We start from the raw sequence: 12,070 nt of genomic DNA on the forward strand, positions 1-12,070 counted from the left end.
TTTGAAGGATTCTTTGTTTAATTTGACCAGAGAAAACAATAATACTCCCTTCGGAAACATTCGATCAGAAGTGACGCAAAGAAAGTGTTGGCAGCCCGTTGTTAAATTCGAAACAAGCAGTTATTAAGGTGAAGCAGTTTCGGAAACCAAGATTAATTGAATTCATTCGCGAATTTCATATGTTGAAAAAATAACGCCCATATGTAAATCCTGAAATTAAACATTCTAAGGGATGGTACATAAACTATGTCACGCTAAATTTCAACTTTTTTGACCCCCTTCCCCCCCGTGTCACACTTTTAGTATGAGACCTCGAAAAATTTTGTAAGGCTTGTAACGTTTGTCTCGGATGCGTTTATATTGTATCACAGGTTCAGGTTCAGTCCATATTTAACAATTCTAATGGTGTTAATAGAATCAATTGGGCTTGTGCAAAAATCAACACAAATACAAAATACAAAATGGTATATTTTTACAAAATTCCATCGCTATTTGAAAGAATGGAAGAGCTTCGTTCCCTATCTTAGTGCAATATTTTGATGCACCGCAATGAGGGATTCTCTCATTATTTACCCATAATTTTCGAACTCAAAGAAATATTGAAAGAGAAATCTTACAACTACTGCCATCTCTGGGGGTGTTCTCAAAAATCATAGTTTTCAATTTCAGTGTAGTTTTTTTTCTGTGTTATGCGTATTCTAACTGCGACTTAGTTGATCTTTCAGTGGAGTTAATATTTTAAAAATCCATGGCCGAAACTACAAAATTAAACGATCCCCTCACACTCAATGCGTTTTTGGAAGGATCCTTAACGAACGTCTCACAGAATTATGTTGGATAAACTGTCGGTATCCTGTGAAGACGTTTGTCAGATGTCTCCCAAGAACATTGAATGATTTTTTGCAGGACTGTTTATGAATTTCTAGTGAGTCCTTAGCAAATTATCACGAGATCGAAAGAAGGAGAAAGAGGTTCGACTGATGTGAAGTTTAGAGCTACTGGATTCAGCACTGCACAGTCTTGGGAGGAATCAAAACGATGTTTATAGATTTTTCCCGACGTTCCGACTCAGAATAGAATCTTGTTCTGGGGATAATTCGACCTTATCGTTCTTCGTGATGTTAACATATAACCCAAGTAACAATTCCACAGAAATTTGGCATTCGTGTGGATTTATTAATGTTTTATGACAGTTACGCGAATGCTATGATAGCTAGAGGCGACATTTAACGTTGCTAGAAAATGATATTTTTTAAGTCAGCTCTTAGTTGTTTTCAAAACCTTTCAGAGACAAACTATAAAGTTAAATTTTTGTGGCTACAAAACCAGCTTTATTACAGCATATAATACCTCATTTAAACTGCATATGGTGGCTGAATGACACTTATTTGTGACGGCTATAATAAAAGATTGATATAATACACCTTGTTGCCATAAAAGCTGCTTTTAAACTGATTGACTTGCACTTAAATCTTAATAACTTTCCTTGTTTATACCTATTGAATCTGTATTTGGGCTCTTCAGATGCATTGCGAACACTTATTCCTGACGAAAAAGCGGCAAACTAATGTCCATTTTCATTCTTTCTGCGTATATTCTTCATAATAGCATACCCAAACTGCAAACTTTGTTGAATGCTGCTTGTTTACCATGAAAAGCGAAAAAAGCTGCATCATCTTCAATCAGCATTTGTTTTGGCAATTTTACATCCACAAATGCCGAATCATAGCAATGTGCCCTTATTTGTGTATTTATGATGACAAAACAGCATTTGTCGATGACAATCAATCAATTATGGTTCCGCCATATGACTGAATATAGTTTAAAGCACAATTACTGCCCAATCAAACCAAGAAATGTTGAATATGTTTTATTCTTAACTTGGCGTTTTTTTAGCAAATGCTATATAACTCTTAATATGCCACTTTCAGAGGGGGCACCCGCAATTTTACTTCTTTTTTATCCCATTTCACAGTACATCTCACTCGGCACTAAATATTTGAGCACTATATCGAAATAAATCACTTTATATATAAATCACTACAAAATTAATTATCACAGACGTGTTTTCAATCTTATTTTGTTTTGTTTACGTTGTAATAAATCCGGCAAGGTCGACGTTATGATAAAAATCATTTTCAAGATGATGCGACATTCATCTAGAACAGGTGGCCTCAAAATAGCTACCATAAATGCTATTTTGCTTTATTCGTGTGACATAATTACACACTTTATTTCCTCTTTCAGAGTGGGCCAACTAGTCACGTTCTAATCTACAAGAGGTTTTGGGGGATGCGATGAAGGCAACAGTGCCTTGACCGTGGTTACTTGGGAACTGTTGGTGTCAAGGTTTTGGAATTTGTACATGGGATATAGTATTAAGTGAAACGTAGCAATTTTTCTTTGAATTTCACTTAATATAGCCACTTTAACTGCCCTACACATCTGAAGGTGGTAACGGTTGGTTCAAAGATCACGAGATCTCAATGGAAACTTAACGGTAGCTTCTTTGTGAAACTTCTAAAAGGATGTTTAGCAGATTCTTTGGGTAACCATGATTCAAAGAACCTAAGCGGCATTTCCTTGCATGATCTTTAAAACAACTTCGAAAAGACTTTTAGCGTATTTGATATTCTTAAACTGTTTTTTTTTTTGACATTCTTAGTAATTTTCAAGTGTGATTTTGATCATACACTAAGGTGAAACATCTCGGAATTCAAGGGCACAAAACTGGAGAAATAGTTGACAAACGTTTCTGATGCAAGTGCACAAAGCCAACATTAAAAGTACATTGTTGTTGGATGCTTTCTTCGAGATTTGTGTCTTTGAAGTTTTAGTGCAATCTTAGAAGTTGATTGCTAACTGTTTCACCCTAAGTAGTTTTTTTTTTTAAAGCATCGGTAAATTACTGGCGAGATTATTGTAGGAATTCCTAGGCTAAATAGTTGAATGGATGTTAAAGACTCTCGGTAGATTCTCAAAGGATTTCTTTTGATAGATTCCTGATGTAATTTCCAGCGACAGTTTGGCAAAGAGTGTGATAGATTATTGTCTTAGCTAAAGGCTCGTTATATTTAATAAGTTTGTGCTTATTCCCGCTAATTGTAAGTTTCTCCATATTGTACAGTACAAGCCCTCAACCTTGGAAATTAAAAAAAAAACTCTTTGTAGGTACTGCTGTTCGGAATATGAGTCATGTTCATTTAGGACAAAATAGCATTTCCTGAGGAAAATTGTAAAAATTGCAAGATGTCCTGATTTTGAATCTCCAGAAGATGGTCACCCTGAAGTTGATCTCGGGACCACTCTCTCTCTCTCTTCTTCTGTCGGGTGTGGGATAACTGTGTCCATTTGTTAGGACTATTGTGAGATACCCTATTACTCTACGTACACAATGTTTTCCAGTAGCAAATGTGCCTCCGGAATACTTTGCGCATTTGACTGAACTTTGAACCATCTGCCATTGATGGGCAGAAGTCCTAGGTTGCAGTGTTGTAGTTCCCCCAATCTGGCGTGATCAGCCTAATAAAGCTAACCCCCTCCCTGGGGGATGCGTTCCAAATATCAGCTGGCTGTAAGAAGTGCTTGCCAAATATTTTGAACCTACGATGGATGTGTGCACTGCAAGAGCAGAGAAGGTGTTGTGAGGTTTCGTCCGTCTCGTCACAGAAACGGCAATTTGTGTTTTGGACGACACCGATCTTGTATAAGTGGTATCTGCTTGGGCAGTGACCAGTTATTAGACCGATGTACGTGCTGAGATCCCTTTTGTTGAGACCTATAAGTTTTTGTGTTTGTGTCGTGTTTATTGTTACGAACCTTTTGGACTGATTCGCATTGGAAACTGTATTCCAATTGACTGTTTAACGAGAAACTTGCGACGATCGACGCGCCACCATAATTCATATAACGGAGGGTATTAGAACTAACTTGGAGGTGATGATTTCGCAATTTGGAGGTTAACATCACCTCCAAACACTAGCGATTTTGCGGTGGGATGTTGACGTTTGATCACGAATTTGATTGAATTTGATCGAACAACCAGTTGTTCAATTCCGTGTTTAGTGCAGAGTTTGAAATGCCAAGGAATGGCTCAGGACCAATGAACATACAGTGAATCCACAATTAAGAATCACCCACAATTTATGAATCAGCTGCCTTTAAAGAACAAAATAACAGTAAAAAATAGCACAAAACATCACGGAAACATTTTCGCTTATAATTTATTTTGAGTAAAATTGTTCACGTGATGTTTTGTGTTGATTTTTGTTGTTATTTTGTCATTTAAAGTCAGCTGATTCATTAATTGTGGACGATTCTTAATTGTGGATCCACTGTATTGGTTGATCCATTCCTTGCTAGCTGATCGGCAATTTCGTTACCCTCTAGACCCGTATGTCCTGGGATCCATCCATAGTTTAACTCGATTGCGTTCAGCTAGGGATTTCAGTGCAAGAATGCATTCCCACACAAGTTTTGAGTTACAAGTGAAAGCCTTCAAAGATTGAAGCGCTGCTTAACTATCAGAGAAAATACAGATGGTGGCATGTCTGTAATTTCTTTTCAGACACAGCTGCGCACATTCCTTGATTGCATAGACTTCTGCTTGAAAAACTGTAGGCCACTGTCCAAGAGAGACAGAGATTTTGGTTTTCGGTCCGTATACTCCAGCCCCTGTCAAATTATTCATTTTTGAACCATCTGTGTAGAATTTAATAGATCCCGGTGAAATGGTGGGTCCACCTCCTTCCCATTCCTCACGAGAAGGAAAGAGCACCGTGAATGGCGAGTCATAGTTTACCACTTTTTCCATCCAGTCACTACATTTCTCAACAATAGGATTTATCGAAAATTCATTTAATATACTGAGGTGACCTGTTAAGTCCCCTGACAGTAAGACTGTTGATAGTTTTAGCCTAAGAGCACTTTTCTCAGCATCCAGCTTTATGAATTGATCCAGCCGGGGCAGATTGAGTATAGCATCTAGGGCAAACGAGGGGGTACTACGAACTGCTCCGGTTATGGCAATACAGGCAGTACGTTGAATTTTGTTCAGCTTAGCTCTAGCCTCCTTTGTCTTAGGCCACCAAACAAGGGACGCATAGGTTATTCTAGGCCGAACGATTGTTTTATAGATCCACATGATCATACTGGTTTTTAGACCCCATGTTTTACCACAGGTCTTTGAGCAAACCCAGAGTGAATTGAGACTTTTATTTAAGGTTTGAAGATGGGTGTTCCAATTTAGTTTTGCGTCAAGTGTGATGCCAAGATACTTGACCTCATTTGAGTAAACTAATTGTATTTGGTTCAAGAAAAGAGGGTGGAGTTGTACCTTTCGTCTTTTTGTGAACGGTACAATTGTTGTTTTTGAAGGGTTTATTCCTAGTTTCTCTTTTTGACACCAGGAGAGTGTGTGATTGAGAGCAATTTGCATCCTTGATGAAATAACACTGTCAAATTTGCCTCGTACAATAATGACTACGTCATCTGCGTATCCAACAACTTCAAAACCCCTTCTTTCTAAGCTATCTAGCAGTTCGTCCACCACTAATGACCACAATAAGGGAGAGAGTACTACCCCTTGAGGGCATCCCCTTGTAGCCATTACAGTAATGCGCGAATCACTCAGCTCAGATGAGATCTGTCGATTTGCTAGCATAGCATGTACCCAGGTTGCAATGCATGGGTCGAAGTTTCTCCTCAACATTGCCGAACCTATAGACGAATAAGAAGCGTTATCGAACGCGCCCTCAATATCAAGAAATGCTATAAGAGCGATTTCTTTTGCATTGAAGGTTTTCTCGATCTTGTTCACTAGCGTGTGCAGGGCTGAGACCGTTGATTTTCCGCTTTGATAAGCAAATTGGGATTTAGAAAGAGGCATAGTTTTCATAAATTTAGAATCTATATACTCGCATAATACCTTCTCCATGATTTTAAGCATTACCGAGGATAGGCTTATCGGTCGGAATGCTTTAGGGTTGGTTTTGTCCTTTTTTCCTGATTTTGGAATAAAGACAACTCGAACTTGACGCCAATCGTTTGGAAAGTGTCCCAGAACTAAACTTGCCTTAAAAATCTCTACCATGTGTGGAATCAGTGTCTCTTCCTCTTTTTGGATAAGCGCTGGGAAGATTCCATCCATGCCAGCAGATTTTAATGGCTCGAAAGATCTCACTGCCCTAACAACCCTATCGCGAGTAAAAGCTTCTTTGGCAACCTTTATTGCGTCCTTTTTTGTTCCTGAGTCCCCTGATAGGAACCCGTGTGGAACTGAGACGTCAAGTATGGCACCTTCAGCATTTAGACTCGTTTGTGGGGTTGAATCAGGAAAGTGAACTCTTAGCATTTCACTCAGTTTTTCACGAGGTTCCACAGTGAGTGAACCGTCAGTCCTTTGAAGACTTTCCAAACCATTGGAGTGATCCTTCGAAGGAGTTTTATGAAGTCGAGCAGCTACGGGAGTTTTCTCAATGCTTTCACACATGAGAACCCATGATTTCCGTTTTGCTCGTCTCATTTCTTTGTTATACTCTGTCAGAGCCTTTCGGTATAGACTCCAATCAGAAGTGCGTTTGGCTCGGTTGAATTCCTTCCGAGCAGTTTTTCTGAGTTTATCAAGGTTGAAGTTCCACCATGGAACATCTCTGTTCGAACTAACTGTTTTGATCGGACAGCTCTCTTGATAAGCATTTAGAATTTTGTTTTTAATAGAATCCGAAGCTGCTTCTAACTGCATAATAGTCTGAATATTCGGCTCTATTATATAGTCTTCAGAACGGAGAATAGTTGAGTAGGTTTCCCAATCAGTTTTCTTGGGATCTTTAAACGACTTTTGAGTCATTAGACCCCCTTCCCACTCGAAGACTATATGTTTATGGTCTGACATAGATATTTCATTAGAAACATGCCAGTTTTTTTATTTTATCCGAGATGGATTGACTGCATAAAGTCAGATCAAGGACTTCTTGTCGTAAGATGTTTTCAAATGTAAGCTCGGGACCAACGGCTCTACTTCCCTTCCGAAGGAAGTCGTCACTATGATATTTTGGTGTCATAAGTGACTATCTCGGGGATGGGATTCGATAACACATGTGAATGTGACGTATTGATTGTGTAGCTTTTGAATCCTCTCGATTAACAAAAACTCCTTCCCGTGACAACCATGAAGATACAGAGGTGTACTCGGTCTTTAGTAACAATGGTTGTCTCACTAACATTCCTTCCCTTCTCAATGACTTTATAATGCTAGGAATTCTCAAAATTGTACACTGAAGACTCCCAAACTCCGTCTGTTGGTTGCTTGTAAAATTTTGGTTATTCTGGTCAACCACGCAACTACGAATTGTACGATCATCAATGCTCTTGCTTGTAAGAAATTTCGGATAACGAATATCAAATAGCTAATTTGGCATTTTATGAGATTTTATTATAAAATAAGAAGAACAAGTGGTACTTTTTAAATGGTTTTCTTACGGTTTTTTTTTCTGTTTGCTTCCTACGACCTAGTAATTCTCTTCAAATACCTTTTTATCAGATTCGTTTTTACTTGCTTTTCTTGACCAGTTTGGGTCTGCGTACACGATTTAACTGGGTATTTTTGTTTGTTTGTTGGCTGACAAGACTATTTCCGGATTGTTTCCTACTGTTAATCGAATTTTCCTCTGCAGTTCACTACAATTGGTACGTGAGTGTGAGTTTTCTCAAATGGAGTGACGTGGGCTCTGTTCCTGTGTTCTGACTCAACCCGCTGCCGCGCGGTGATTCTATGCTTATAAAGAGAGATTTTGTTCAGTTTCCAGACGGGACTAAAAATGGGGGAAATCGGAAAAATGGGAATCCGGTCCGGTATCAGAGTTCTAATTTGGGCTTTCTAAAAGATTTGAGCCTACGACGGTTTTTGTTTTACTGTTCTCTATCCACTGTTCTTACTTCTGTTTGCGCGCATAAGCTTCATCTTTCCTTGCGGTTCAATAACACTATGATTAGAGATTAAAGGCCCAAACGCAATGATAGCGGAACGGCAACGGAATGCGGAACCGGTTCGCCAGCATGAATCACACCATTTCGACTGAGCTGACAACGAATGAAATTGAATCAACACTGAGTCGACAAGCTTGTTATAGTCCATGCTGGCGAACCGGTTCCGCTTTCCGTTGCCGTTCCGCTATCATTGCGTTTGGGCCTTAATAATTATGATGTACTTGTTTGTATTATCCTTATCAATAGTAATAATAATTTGGCGAAAATGGGAAGTTTTTGGACTCCCTCGGTATTTGTTTTTTTTTTGTAGATTTTTAAATTTTTAAAATTACTTCGCTAGAACTAGACTTCTATTTGTGATTTTTGTTCAATTACTTTTGAATTACTTTCCTCTGTCTAAGCGCTAAGATTATTTGTATTTTCTGTGACAATATATTTGAGCTTACGTTTAGCGTTTCTGGGATCTGGGTCAATGGGAGTGACACGGCCCAATTCAAATCGTATTTCCGCGGTATGTTCTATTCTACATTGTTGGAGAGCGCTTGTTGGTTTTGTGATGTTTTTTTTCTATCGCTGCCTCTATTGTTTTTTTTTTTCTTTTTGCATTGCTGCGCTAGCTGAGGAGTTCAGCTCTATGGAGTGGTTTCCTAAATATATATACTTATAACTCTGTTTGCATTTCAACTGGAAGAGTATCGTTTTAAAGCTACTTCACTGTCCCGCTCGTTTTGTTTTGTTAATTTTTTGCATTACGGAGATGCTAAAAAGGAACAGTTTGGCTTTTTAGTTCCTATGACTTGAATACTTAATACGCCTTGTTGGAGAGAACGATGATGGAAAACGTGAGTTTGAATCTTTTGCTTCTGATGCTTTTCTTTTTAGATTGCGATTTAGAGCTTTGTTTAGTCTGATTGGAACGACGAAAAATAGACACTTAGCTATGTACAAACGAAGTCGCAATACATGAATTCTACGTTCTTCCCAAGCCTTGCGGTTCTTCCATCAATCGAGTAAGCTTTTGCGATTTCTTTTTAGCATTCTCGGATTTGAACTAAAAATGGCCGAATTTATCATCTATTGGCTCACTGGTGAAGTGAATGAGAGAGCATTATGTGTGTTGTCGGTCCATCAAAACTCTATGGAGTAATATCGCGCGTGTGGAGCCCACTTGTGTTAAAAAAAGTTCAGAAAGCAATAGAGAGTAAGCTCGATCAGTTCAATAACAAATGGCTCCTGGCTGATGCCGCACCGTATATTGGACGCGGTGCACTATATAGAGGATCTAATCGGAGTCGGAGAATACGACGTATCACTAGAATATATTTTGTTATGGATGGTTGGAAAATCCTAATCCTACGGAAAGTAAGAAAACAGAAAAAATATAACCAACTTAAAAACAAAACTCCATCTATCTGAATCGTCTTAAATCAAATATGGCCTGCGTGTTCTTAGAGAGACGCTTCTGGTTCAAAAAAGTAAAACAATAAAATTCCCCAACATCCCCTACATAACGACAGTGTGGCGGTCTGTTTGTATCGGTTATTTTTGCGCGGTTTATTTTCCTATGTATCCTATCCTGCGCGACATCATCGCACTAACTAATACTAAACTAGAGCCTATCGATAATAGCATACATGTCTAATGTTTTGGTTTTCCTCTTGCCGTTCTCTTGAGCTGTGTAATGTTTCTCTTGCAAAGTCGAATTACCTGCGAGTTGAATGGATTTGATGTCGGCGGAACAATAGTTGTTGAGTTCTATCTGCCACTACGATATCTCAAATTGTAAACAAATTGGGTTTTGATACCATTCGATAGCATCTCTCAATACCCACTGACCATGCGAACATTGTGAACATAATCATAAAAATTACCCGATAACATAATCATAAATAAACCCGAGTTTCAAAACGGTCAATGATCGCAAATGATCGAAACTCTCTCCATCAAGAGGGCCTACAATCGAAACTGTCATTGGCCTTAGCATGGTGAAAGGCCAATGGCCCTCTCTTGCTTATATGTAATAAACAAAAAGGGCCAAGCCTTTGGCCAATGCACGCTAATAAAAATCAACTTGGCCTATTAAAAAAAATGCCAATGCCTGGTTAAATAGGCCTTAAACTCCTAATTTTTTGCACATTTTTGGCAGTTTTCAGAATAAAATCGAGAAATCACATAGATTGATTTGAATACTGAGAAGTAATAATTGAAACAATGGTGACGATCTGATGGTGATTGGTGCTTTTGATTTCTTAGGCAAGATATAGAATTCCCACACGAGAAAAAATCTGCGGTAAAAATTACTATTTTAGCGGACTATGCCCATTCAAATAGAATATCCGGAAGTATCGTAAAAGTTAATAAGAAAAGAAAACCATTCTGTAGTAGCAACTCTTAGAAAACCGAATCGTCATTTTCAACTTACAGATATCAAAACGGCCAACAAACCAATAATCATTGTCTGGAAACTCTAAACTTCCATAGAATGAAGGTCCAGTACAAATTCTGAAGAGTAAAAAAAAATATGATAGTTTGTCTTTATTTGGTTTGGATAAATGTTTGAACTAGTTAACACTTTTCGCATAATGATGATCTCACCCTAAAAGCCATTGGTAACCGAGGTAGATAGAGGAGGATCTCCTCTTCTTCATAGCATTGTTGAATTAGGTGTAAATCTATCCGTTAGCTCAGTAACAACAAGCTACACACTTGATTACCAACGGCTTTTTGGGCGAGGTCATAAGTTATGAGAAACTTGTTCTACTTTAGGATATCAAATTAACGACCAAAATAAGCTGGTAGAAGACCTGCCCAATTTTAGTACTAAACGCTTGAATTTAGGAAAAAAACACATGTTTCGTTTTTCCTTACGTTTTTTTTTTTTGAGATTTTGCCAAACCCCTTGGTTCAACTAAAATTTTAGGTAAATCTTGTTTTCAGGTGTACCTTCCGAAATACTGAACAACCCCAGTGTAAAAGTAAAACCCCTGTTGCATCTTTGTTGGCTAAGGACAACTTCACCGGTGGTCCATTGTTTGGTCCAAATTTATATCAAAAGTAGACCTGTCAAAATTAAACAGCCTCTAGGGATTCCAGAAGAAACTCTGAAGGAACTCCCGCGAAATTCTAGGACTTTTGAGAACTGGAAAGAATTCTCGGAGGATCTAGGAAAATTCACGGAATAACTCTGGCATATTTCTGACGAACTGGAGGAACTCATTTCCTGGATTTCTTGGAGAAACTCCGATAAAATTAATTGGGTGCAATGGCGGAAATTTGAAGTAATTACCAGTGGAGCTCCAAAGGAATTACCAGAGAAATTCCTAACAAAATCCATGTAGAACTCTGAAGAAATTCTTGGATGACCACCAAAAAACCCCAAGAACTCTACAGAAATTTCTTAAGCATATTCGAAGGAATTCCCGAAGGAGCTCTGATGAATTTTTGGAGAAACTCCAAGCAATTTCTTGAGGGACTTCGAGGATGTCCTATGTTGTAAAAGGAGAACCTTCTAAATTAATTACAAATTTTATCTGGATCTTCCAGATTTTTTTAAAATATGGCTTCATAAATCTGGAATTTTTCAGACAAATCTAGAAGGTTGGCAACGCTGCCTCCACTGATGTAAACAAATGCATAGACGGATCTGTCACATAGAAAGAACTATAGGCCTATTCACATGACGTTCCAAAACAGCTGATCGGGAAGCTCTTTGACAGTTCTTCTATGAAAATGACAGCCTCGTGTATGCACCGGTCCTACACCTTTGTAAACAAATGCATAGACGGACCTGTCACATGAAAAGGCCTATTTCCGGCAAAAGTTTTGAAAGAACTCCTGGAGGGCCTTTTAGATGAATTTCGAAGGAATTCGTGAAAAAACCTTGAAGCAAATCTTACAGGAATTTCGGAAAAATTCTTGAAGGAATGTCTGGAGTAACTCTGAAGGAATTCTCGCAGGAACTCTGGTAGAATTCTCGGTAGAGCTCTGGAGGATTTTCTTGGGGAAAATCCCCGGAAGAATTCTTGGAAAATACCTTTGGTTGGAAGAATTTCCGAAGAAAATCTTCGGAGGAATTTCTGCAGGA

The sequence above is a fragment of the Aedes aegypti genome, chromosome 2, assembly GCF_002204515.2.
Source record: "Aedes aegypti strain LVP_AGWG chromosome 2, AaegL5.0 Primary Assembly, whole genome shotgun sequence".
NCBI classification, from domain to species: Eukaryota; Metazoa; Arthropoda; class Insecta; order Diptera; family Culicidae; genus Aedes; species Aedes aegypti.